Source organism: Antechinus flavipes, chromosome X (assembly GCF_016432865.1).
Source record: "Antechinus flavipes isolate AdamAnt ecotype Samford, QLD, Australia chromosome X, AdamAnt_v2, whole genome shotgun sequence".
Taxonomy (NCBI): Eukaryota; Metazoa; Chordata; class Mammalia; order Dasyuromorphia; family Dasyuridae; genus Antechinus; species Antechinus flavipes.
Genome location: NC_067404.1, coordinates 21,401,510 through 21,413,044, shown reverse-complemented (window position 1 = coordinate 21,413,044; position 11,535 = coordinate 21,401,510). Strand labels below are relative to the sequence as shown.

Below are 11,535 nucleotides of genomic sequence, written 5' to 3'. Positions count from 1 at the left end.
AAACTAAAAGCGTGACTGAATTCCTATGTTTATGGAAGTACTTGTGTCAGAGGTCTCAGATCCCAAATACTCACTTCTTAAAATTCTATTCCTCAAAGAATCAAAGACTTTTAAAGATGTCAAGAATCTGAAAGAATGACGAGCCCAACCTCATTATTCTACCTTAATAATTGTCTTGCTTTACCAAGAGATTTTATATTTCCTGTTTATATTCTTCATTCACTTGCCTTTTCCAGTGCTGAATTTTTAATGAAGGATCTCATATAAGAGGCCCCACAATGCAAACAGAAACATCCAGAAAACCTCATCGTCCTATCTCCAGAGAATCCTTCTTCAGTTTGGACTCCTAGGATTCAACACACCATAGAAGTTTAACAAAAGCTTGCTGATGTATTGACTTTGCCCTGGATATGCTGCTAGATGTTGGTAAATACTTCTCATGAGGAGACTTTCCCTGTTTTGTGCCTCGATTGATAACAAAGGGTCAGTTTTATTTTGTTACATCTTTCAAGGATTCACATGATTTTCCATATTCATGGAAGATATCTTATGGGAGGGACTATGACATGCTGTGGAATAGATGATCCATAGTGTTGGTCCATAGATCTTAGACACTGGTCATGGAAAAGAACTGGGCCCAAAACAGAATTGGAGAAAGAGAGGGGAACAGATAACCTTTGGTGAAGCCATGTAATGTGCTTGACAATCCTGTTTTCCCCTGAAACGAAACATCATCTTTTTAATGACAATATCTTCCTCTGGGAGAAACAAAAACATTTTGTGGCATTTTCAAGCATCCTAAGTTAAACAAAGGCCCAGCTTCTTAATTATTCAAGAGATACAATCAACCAAAAACCAGTTATTAAATACTGACTATGTTCCAGGCACCGAGCCTGGAATTCACTGGGGATACAAGAGCAATGAATGAAATAATCTCCATTTGCAAGGGACTTGCATGAATCACCATAATGTCCAATAAGTCAAAATTGCAGCTGACCCAAAGGACGATAGAAATGGATGGTGGGTGGAAGTAGGCTGTAACATATTACAATGATAATTTGCCCAAAAGGAAGTGTGAGATTGGAAATGGAAGTGGTCTAGTAATCGGCACAAGTGAGGGGGTAAACCAATGGACCTATACTGGTTTCCACATAATGCTAGAAGACCTTGATTAAGTTCTCCATCACATTGAATTGAACTATGTCTTCCTTATAAAGAATTTATGGAGAATACTGCCAAGAATCATGATGGGTAGAAGGTACGGATGGAATGTGTAACTTAATAAATGCTTGATGATTGGAATTCTTCAGAGATTTTCTAATTCCCCAAAATCAAGCCATTGACCAAGAAACAAATTGGAGGATGTCCCCTCCACTCTTACCCTCCTAAGGTTCATGGTAGCCATCTTGAATGGAAGAGGTCCAGGGCCTCATTCAGCTACAAAATGGGCTTTGATAAGCTGCTATTATTGCTAGCTTTAACAGGAAGCCATTACACACACTCTGATTGACCATGGTCCTCCCTTCTTCCCCACCCTTAAAACTAACTCATTCTCCAAATGAGGAAAAGGAGGTGATGTGGTATTAAAAAGTAAAAGCTCTGGGTAGAGGTCAGGGAAGCCTCAGCTCTTGCCAGAGAGCACTGCCTCACTCTGGGCCTCAGTTTCCCCATGAAAAATGAGGGTAAACTACTGGTTTTGTATCCAAAGAGAAGATAAAAGAAGGAAAAGAACCCACCTGTGCAAAAATGTATGAAGCAGCTCTTTTTATAGTGGCAAAGAATTGGAAATTGAGTGAATGCCCCTCAGGTGGAAAATGACTAAGTTATGGTACATGAATGTAAAGGAATATTATTGTTCTATAAGAAATGACCAGCAGGAGGATTTCAGAGAGGCCTGGAGAGACTTACAGGAACTGAAGCTGAGGGAAATGAGCAGAATCAAGAGAACAATGTACATAGTAATAACAAGATTATTAAGTGATGATCCACTGTGATGGACTTAGCTCTTATCAGCAATTCAATGATCTAAGGCAATTCCCAAAAACTTTGGATGGAAAATGACCAAATGCATCCAGAGAGAGAAGTATAGAGACTGAAAGTACATTGAAGCATACTATTTTCTTCTTTTTCTTTTCCTCCGTCCCATCCGAACCCGATTGTGCTCACTTCATTCAGCATCAGTTCATGTAAGTCATAGAGTTACATCTTGAGCTTCCAGAGCTTTCCATACTAGCTGCTTGACCAATCCTTGTCTGTTTTTCTTCTAGCCACCATCAGTTTGCTCATAGTACCTCTGGCCTGGTTAATGGACCTAGGTCCTCCAAATTAGAGCATCTTGGTTGGTAAGATTTTGAGCATTCTAAGCCCTCTCTGAAAACTTGCTTGGTCATCTTTTCTCTGGTTGTGAACACTTGCTCAGAGATGACATCCTGATTTGGCCCCCAAAGAACTTTCCCATGTACTTTAGACTATACTTCAGACTATCTCTCCAAGAGTCTTGTCACCTCAGTCTCATGAAAGATCCAGGGGCTCCAATCCCTTTTGAAGTTTTGCCCTTGACTGCAGCTTCCTGGCTGAGGAAGGCACTTTTCCAGATTTCTCTAGCTTTCATGGATACCTAGCTTACTCTTCACCTGTTTCTCCTGGTAACTTTGTCTGAAGCAAGTTTACCAAACTGGTGTTCATCAGCTTGCTGTTAAAGCCAGTTCTGTTCTTTCTATAAATTTGGCTTCATCACTTCCTTGTTCTAAGCTGGCATCTGGGCTTAATTCTTTCTCAAACTCAAGTGGCCGCAAGCTATATGGCTTTCATGGCAGTCACCATCATTTCCTTTTTTCTTTTTTTAAATGTTAATAGCTTTTTAGTTTTTTAGGGTTTTTGTTTTTTTTGCTGAGGTAATTGGAGTTAAGTGAGTTGCCCAAGGTCACATAGCTAGGAAGTGTAAAACTCAGGCCCTCCTGACTGCAGGGCTGGTACTCTATCCACCGGACTACCTAGCAGCCCCTAGCTTTTTATTTTTAAAATATATGCAAAGTTTTTGTTTTTCTTCCCGGGTTATTTATACCTTCTGAATCCAATTCTCCCTATGCAACAAGAGAACTGTTCGGTTCTGCAAACATATATTGTATCTAGGATATACTGCAACATATCCAACATATAAAGGACTGCTTGCCATCTAGGGGAGGGGGTGGAGGGAGGGAGAGAAAAAAAATTGGAACAGAAACGAGTGTCAATATAAAGTAATTATTAAATAAAAATTAAAAAAAAAAAGTAAAATATATGCAAAGATAGTCTTCAACATTCACCCTTGCAAAACCTTGTGTTCCAAATTTTTCTCCCTCCCTCCCCCACCCCTCCCCTAGACAGCAAATAATCCAGTAATGTTAAACTTATGCAGTTTTTCTATACATACTACCATATTTATCACACCATCATTTCCTTAAGACTATCTCCCTTCCTCACCCCCCCAAGAGATGTTTTCGCTAGCCCTTTGCTCAGCAAGGAAGGCAGGGCAGCTGTGGAATGGCAGCAATTGTGGGCAGCAGCAATGAGGAGTATACCATTCTTGATCTAATACAGGGGCTACCTTTAATGAACCCATGAAGATAGAAGAAGCAGTCACTATCAGCTTTGGTGATACTTACGGAATAGGAAGAAGGGAAAGCTACTGCAATGGAGCAGGATTTAGGTGTTTGTCATGAACTTCCAAAAGGGAATATGTGTTACGGCCATCCTGCCAAGCTGCCACAGATCTGGAACAAGAGAGTCACAAAAAGGCTTATTCATTCTTTCATAAGGGCAGGAAAGGCTAAGCAACTGACAACCTTTCATCTTCATGATGAGTGGCTGTGTTACAGCTCAGGGATCCCTATAGCAAGGATCAAGGACAGACTACTTACCCTCTTGTTCCCAAAGCCATGCTCCTTCTTGGATTTCCTAGTAAATTTTCTTGGTTCTAAACTTGCCTCAGGCACTTATTGGTTGTAGGACCACTCACTGAACCTCAGTTTTTTCATCTATAAAATGGTGAAAATAGCACCCACCATGGTTGTGGTGAGAGGCACACTTTTGAAAAAGTATTTTAGGGGAAAAAAACAAACAAAAAACAAACCTAGTGTAAGAGAAGCCTCTTCTCAAAAATCCTCTATTTCATTGAATGACCACTTTTTCCACCGAAGGATTGTACTCAGTTTTGCTGGATAGGTGATTCTCGGTTATAATTCTAGCTCTGTTGCTCTCCAAAATATCATAGTCCCCTCCCCCTGGTCTTTTAGAGTAGAACCTGCTAAATCTTGTGTTTCCTTGACTGTGGCTCTACTATACTTGAATTGTGTCTTTCTGGATGCTCACAATCTTTTCTCTTTGACATGGGAGTTCTGCAATATTCCTGGGAGTTTTCATTTTGAAATCTCTTTCAGGAGGTGGATTCTTTCAATTTCTATTTTACCCTCTGGTTATGGAATATCAGGACAGTTTTCCTTGATAATTTCTTGAAAGATGATATCAAAGCTCTTTTTTTTTTTAATTATTATGGCTTTCAGGTAGATCAACAATTTTAAAATTATCTCTACCAGATCTAATTTCTAGGTCAGTTGTCTTTCCAATGAGTTATTTCACATTTTTTCATTTTTTTTAGGGGGGGAGGGTGTTACTTTATTGTATCTTGATTTCTCACAAAGTCATTAGCTTCCATTTGCTCAGTTCTAATTTTTAAAGAATTATTTTCCTCAGTGAACTTTTGTACCTCCTTTCCCAATTGGCCAATTTGGCTTTTTAAGGCAATCTTTTCCTCATTAGCTTTTTGTATTTCCCTTTGCACCACTCTCAATTCTTTTTCTAATTTTTCCTCTCTCTTTTGATTTTCAAAATCCCTTTTGAGCTCTTCCATGGCCTGAGCCCAATTCTTATTTTTCTTTGAGGCTTTGGATGTAGGAACTTTGACTTTGTTATCATCTTCTGAGTGTGTTTTGATCTTCCTTGTCACCATAGTAACTTTTGATGGTCAGAAACTTTTTTGGTTTCCTGCTCCTTTTCCTAGCATAATACTGGGCTTTTACCTCTTTGTTAAAGTAGGGCCCTGTTTCCAGGGTGGAGGGTGCATAGTCCCAAACTTGAGGAGTTTTGTGCAACCGTTTTCAGAGCTCCTTCCAAGAATCTGACCACAAGCACTCTTTTCTGCTAAGATCTAGCGTGCTAAAGCAATAAAGTCCTGCTTTGCTGCCCCGAGGCCAGGCTCCGCTGCCGCGGGCTGTGCTGGGACTGCAGTCCCACCCCGTTCCACAGACCCGCTTCACTGACTTTCCAAAACCTCCAGCGTCCTCAGGTGGAAAGTTCCAGAAGCTTCCAGCACTGCTACCCATTCAGAGGTTCCCCGCCCTTTCGGACCCTGGTTCCGAAGAGGGGACTAGGGGCGGGGCCAGAGCGGCCTGGGGCTGCACTGGGACTTGTTACCTCCCGAGTCCCCCTCCCGGAGAGGTCCCGAAAGTTCTAGCACTGCCACCGCCTTGCGGACCCTGGGGCTGGGGGCGGGGCCAGGAGGGGCGTGGCCCGTCCGGCTGGGTCTGCGTTGGGACGGAACGTGGGACTCCACCCCGGGTGCCACATACCTTCTCCACTGCTCTTCCGAGACCTCCGTGGTGTCCCGGGACCAAGAGGACCAGAAGCTTCCAGGACTGCTGCTGTTTCAGAGGTTGGGCCGGGGCCGGGGCAGGGCGGGGGCCGCTGGGATTGCGTGCTGGGCTCCCACTCGGGGGTCACAGATTTTCTCTGCTGAGCTTCTGAGTTGCTTCAGCGGGAAAATGTTCCGCTCTGCCTTTTGGAGTGGGCCGGTGCCCTAAAATTTGTGGAGTCACTCTTTGAAGGAACCTGGAGCGCGCCGGCGGAGAGCTTGGGCGAGTTCCTGCCTTTGCCTTCTTGGCTCCACCCGCGCCCCTTCCTCCCCCACCCACCCCAGAAGCCTCTTCTCCAGCCCTGGTCTCAGTGAACCTCCAGCATCTCTCCTGGCTCGAGTGGCTGGTCCCATTCAAGTCTCGAGGTCTGCTGAGGGTGATCTTGCCCTGAATCCAGGCATTTGCCACAAATTTGGAATAAAAAAAATAGCTCCCGCACCTGCTAATTAACCACACAACCTTCTCACCAACTGGAAAGAGAAGGGTTATTTTGGGGCAATTGCTTATACCAGGCAATCCCTCCACCATTAAAATGAGAGGTTGAGGCAGCAAAGCTCATAAGGTGCTTTTGCCTGAAATCCCTAGATCTAGAAAGATGGATTTTAAAGTACTTAAAATTTTCACACCATATGGAAAACTTAGAAATCCAACTGAAATGATTTGATAAACAGATTAATATATATTAATTCTACGTAATATATGTTATTAAATTGTTATCTATTGTATATATGATATAGAAATCATAATAAGTAGCTTTATATATATACACACATCATTTTCTAAAAAGAAAATTTCCCATTCCGCTACTATGACCAAGTAAATCATTTTTAATCTTAGATAACTAACTCTATAAGATCAGATCCAGTCCTTTAAGAAAGGTCTGGATATAAGAAAGTGTGTATGTGAGTGTGTGTGTAGACAGACTCAACTAATGTGAGGTTGTTTTTTTTACTCATACCTCTTTAAAAATTAGGTATCAATTTTACTTGTGCCAAGTTTTGGAGTATCTTTCAATTGTGTTTTTTTTAATTGCTTGGCTAATTAAATTCCATTCCTTGCTGGCTCCATTATTCTTTTATTTCATGTATATTAGCGGCAGAATTTCATCATTCTGCCTTTTGAACTCCTAGGGGGAAGAGGAAGAAGGTCTAAATGTAAGATTAGAATCTCTTTATCCCCTCATCTCTCAGTGGTGGTTTTCTACATTGTTATTTATACACACGAAGATTGTAGGACCATAAATTGACAGTCGGATTTGACTTTTACTTAATGAATACTTCCCCCTACAACCTAGAGGCCTCAAAGGAGGACCTTTGAAAACCTGTCCTTTAAAACCCACTGTCTCCCCTCAGTATCTGAGCCAGAGAGACCAAGGGCTTCTCCATTAAGGCTTTTGCTCTAAATTAGTTTGAGAGGTTTCCTAGCTGTACTCCATATGGTAGGGAAGAACTTGTCCAGGAGTGGGAGAAGCTTATTGATGATGAGAGACACAGAGAGAGACAGAGACAGGAAATCCTGAATCCAAATCAGTATTTTTGCCCTTCCATCTAAATGATAGCTATAATGATTTTAGAGGAAATGGTGAGGAGAGTGTTTAGATAAGTATTTTTCTTTACAATTGTGAAAGGCAGGAGCAGATACTCTGCTAACTGCATCAGAAGAACCTCTTTCTTAGTATTGGCCATGATTTCCTTCCCTCACCATGAATGTTTTTGCTCTATGAAAAGGCCCAAGAATTCAACGGGAATGCTTGCATATTCTCTTTCTGCCTGGCCTACTCTCCCAAAACAAATGGAATAGTCAGTCAATGCAGAGGAGAACCACTTTTGTTAGTATAAAGGCTGCTGGCTGGTGAAGTGGAAAGACCCAATAGATCCAGAGTCGGAGGGGTCAAATTTGGCCTCCCTTTGAACTGTGTCACCCTGGGCAAGTCATTTAACTTTTATTTGCCTCAGTTTCCTCAATTGTAAAATCCTCATTGTAGGATTAAATGAGATACCTGGAAAGCACTTAGCACAGTGTTGTGATAACTAAATGTGATAATATTTATAAAGTGCTTAGCACAGTTCCTGGTATGTAGTAGGTACAGTACAAATGCATATTCCCTTCCCCCCGCCCCCTCTCCCTTGTTTTCTTTAAAGGCACAAATGGTATTAATACATACCCAAAAGTTTTCCAAATCATTTTCCACTCGATTCCTTCGTATTTTACTGGATTTCTTTTGAAAGTACCCATTACCATAGCATCTGAGTGTTCCCTTTGCAAGAGAATGGTTTTCCTTTTCTGTAAATCTGGAGCTGGAGAAAGTAGAGAGGAAGCTGGACCAATATCATTAGACATACAGCTCTAAGCTGAATCCTGGGATATTTCCCATGAGCTCTACCTGGTTCTTATTCTTCAGAGTTTCTCCACTAAGGCTAACCACAAGTTGCTTTGCATGCAAGAAGGGCAAGTGCTCCCCTTGGAGCCTGGGAACAGCTGTTGTCTTAGCCTAACTTCTTACTCTTAACTTTTTTTTTTTTTAAATAATAGCTTTTTATTTTTCCAAATACATGCAAAGATAGTTTTCAGCTTTCACCTTTGCAAAACCTTGTGTTCCATATTTTTCTCTTCCCTCCCCTAGATAGCAAGTAATCCAATATTAAACATGTGCAATTCTTCTAAACATATTTCCACATTTATCATGCTGCATGAGAAAGATCAGATCCAAAAGGGCAAAAAAAATGTTACTCTTAACTCTTTAGTCCAGCTGCACTGCTTCTGTCTCTGTGGCTAGGAGACCTGAGCCAAGGGGAATCAATCAACTCCCAATAAGAGAGGGAGTGAAGGGAAAGGTCAAAGTTTCTAGGCCCCTTTCCTAAAGAGGATGGTGATGGATTATTCAGAAGATCATCAAATTGGGAGCCTTTGTTCAAAAGCTAGCCAGGAACCTGGCGAACTGTCAAATTTTTTGGCTCAGAGGAGTCATCGTTTTGACTTAAAGAGACCTGAGTTTCCATCTTGATTCTGAAACAGTACCCAAATGGTCACACGCAACCCACCCATCCAAATTTCATCTTCCTCCTCTGTAAACTGGGCATAATATAGAGAGAGCTACCCATTTCACGGGGCAATTGTGAAGCTTGGATGAGCTTTCTAAACTTTAAAACTCGATTCAAGTGTAACCTGTGATTGGCTAATGTAAGCAGATTTCAGATACACCGGGAGAGAGCGATTGATTCCTCCCTGAATAATCCCTCCCTGAGCAATTACCAGTTTTAGGCAGTTTCTTAATTGAACTTGTCCAGCCTCTCTCCTCTCCAATTTGGCCTCCTACAGTTGCCAAAATCAGCTTCCTGAAGCTCAGAGCTGACCACATCACTGCCCTGTTCAAGGAAAGTTTCCTTTAGGATAAAACTCACTCATTAGACTGAAAGTTAAAATCCTTCAAGATCTGGCTGCAGCCTCCATACACTAATTTATGATTCTACTTCATGCACTCTGTCTGTTCTACTCATGCTGGCCTTCATATTGTTCCCTAAACAGGACATTTCATCCACCTTTGTGCCTTTGCATGGGTCATCCCCCTTCTCCCCCAAGCCTGGAATGCCCTTATGCCTCTTCCCTCTCTGCCCCTTAGATCTCTGGCTTCTGTCAAGGCTTAGTTTAAAAGCCACCTCCGTCTGTGATGCCTTTCTTGATTTTTTCTACGTACTAGTGTCTTCTCCTGCCTCAAATGATCATATATGTAATTATTGATTAGCAGACTCTATTTGCCAAGTGGAATGCAGCCTTGCTGAAGGCATCAGCTGTTATTTTCCAGTATCTCTCTACTTGGAGGACCTACATTGTAAGCACTTAAAAACTTTTTGATCAGATTAGAGAAGAGATCAAAGGAGTCAATCAGAAAGAAGGGGGGGGGTGGGATGTTCTCAGAAGAGGTAGAACCATCAGGAGTGATTAAAGCAATTGAATATAAATTCTTCCAGGAAATGGGGATGAGGAATATAGAAGCTTCAGTAAGTAACTATGACTCTCACTTAATAGAAAGAAGGGGTCATCATGGAAATAAGAGAGGGAAAGGCCAAAGAGAGAGCAAGAGGAAGATGGAGAGAAGGAAAGAGACCGGGATTGAATAAGAAACCAAGTGGTCAGTGGTAAGATATTTAGGGAACTCATCACCAAAATTCAACTGAACAGAAACTCCATTAAGCCCTTGCTAAATTGAAGGCACTGAATTAGGCAGGGAGGAACAGGAAATGGAAATTCCAATCCATCTGGTCATCTGAACTAAGTAGGCCCAATAGAAATGAAATTTGGTGTGAGGAGTAGTAGCATGAAGAGTTCAGGCTACACTCAGATTTGACACCGAATGTTGGACCAACTGGCCTGGAGAGCCGAGTTTTACAAATGCTTGGATGATAGCAGGTTGGAGCTGGCCTAGCAAGACTGGGTAGGAGGTCGGAGAACGCAATGTGAGAGGGGTAGGTCAATGGGAGCTTGAGGGTCCAGTAAGTCAGAAGCCAGGTAGACAATCAAAGCAGTTCATGGGTGCCAGAGAATAGAATACAGCAGGGCCTCCTAAATCCAGGTGAGTGGTCAGGATTCATTAGATTAGGGCAAATGGAAAAGGAGCAGATTTGATGTTCCACTAACACTCAGATGCCAGGGAGAAACAGAGCCCTGATTGTTCTTTTGGTAGTTTTTGACTTGAGATCTCCTGATTTAGAGGAGGTACAATTTAACATAATACCTGTTCCCTCCTTCCCTCCCCCCCAATTTCTCTTCTTTCCCTGCCTTTTCTTATTTCCAAGTTTTTCCAGCTTTGAGAGAGAGGGGATAGGGTAGAGGGGAACTGGAAGGGTCCCTAGACATTGTCTTTACCCCTTGCCTCGATTTTATAGCTAGGGAAACAGTTCTAGAGAGGGGAAAGTGGGTTATATTCAGCACTGCAAGTCAGATGTTGAAATTCCAAATCTGTTGTTCTGATATATATTGCAAATTGTCCTACAGTGTAAATGCTCAAACATGGGACTCGAAGACACATCCTTTAAACAACACTGGAACAGCCCATGCTGGGGAGTCAGTGTGCCATAGCAAATGAGTCCCTGGACCGGGAGTTTGGAGACCCTGCAAGACCTCTACTACCAGCTGATTGTGTGACTGGATAATCCACTCCCTTTCTCAAGGCCTCAAATTCCACATATGCAGAATGGAAGGGCTGCACTGAATCTTTTGAGTCCTCTGCGATCTTTTGAAAGTTAATACTTGAAGCCCTGTCCATTTGAAATGTTATTCCTAACTCTTTATTTTTATTCTCTGTTTTGTCTCCCCAATTAAACTACAAGCTTCCATACAGTAGGCATTGTCTTTTATTCGTTTATATGATACCTAGCACAGGGATGACTATACAGTAGACACTAAATGCTTCTCATAGGATTTAGAGCTGAGTGGGGCTTTTGAGATCATCTAGCATAACTTTTTCATTTTTCAGATGAGGAAATTGAGGTTGACAGAGGTAAAAGGATTCATCAAGATCACATAGCTGGCAGGAAGCAGAGCCCAGAGTCACACCCGGGGACTAGGATGGCACATCTATGGCTCCAGTAGACTACACTGCCTTTCAATTTGAATCTTTTCTTTTTATTTAATTAAAGCTTAATTAATTAATTAAAGGATAATGGATAATTTTTCTTTTTTTTGTTGTTTTCATTTTTAAATTTTTTAAAGTATAGCTTTTTATTTTCTAAGTAGATACATGGATAATTTTCAACATTCACTCCTACAAAACCCTGTGTTCTAATTTTTTCCTTCCCTTCCCCTACCCTTACTCCAGTCGGCAAGTGGCCCAATATATGTTAAATCTGTGCAATTCCTCTATATGTAT

At 41.7% G+C, this 11,535-nt stretch overlaps 1 long non-coding RNA gene across 1 annotated transcript; it reads left to right on the top strand.

The window, feature by feature from the left end:
• The first annotated feature begins 5,576 nt into the window (after positions 1 to 5,576).
• On the top strand, positions 5,577 to 11,006 carry LOC127542426 (uncharacterized). The gene is made up of 2 exons (XR_007948671.1): positions 5,577 to 5,689; positions 10,662 to 11,006. It is a non-coding gene; the product is annotated as an uncharacterized LOC127542426 (long non-coding RNA).
• The last annotated feature ends 529 nt before the right edge of the window (positions 11,007 to 11,535 follow it).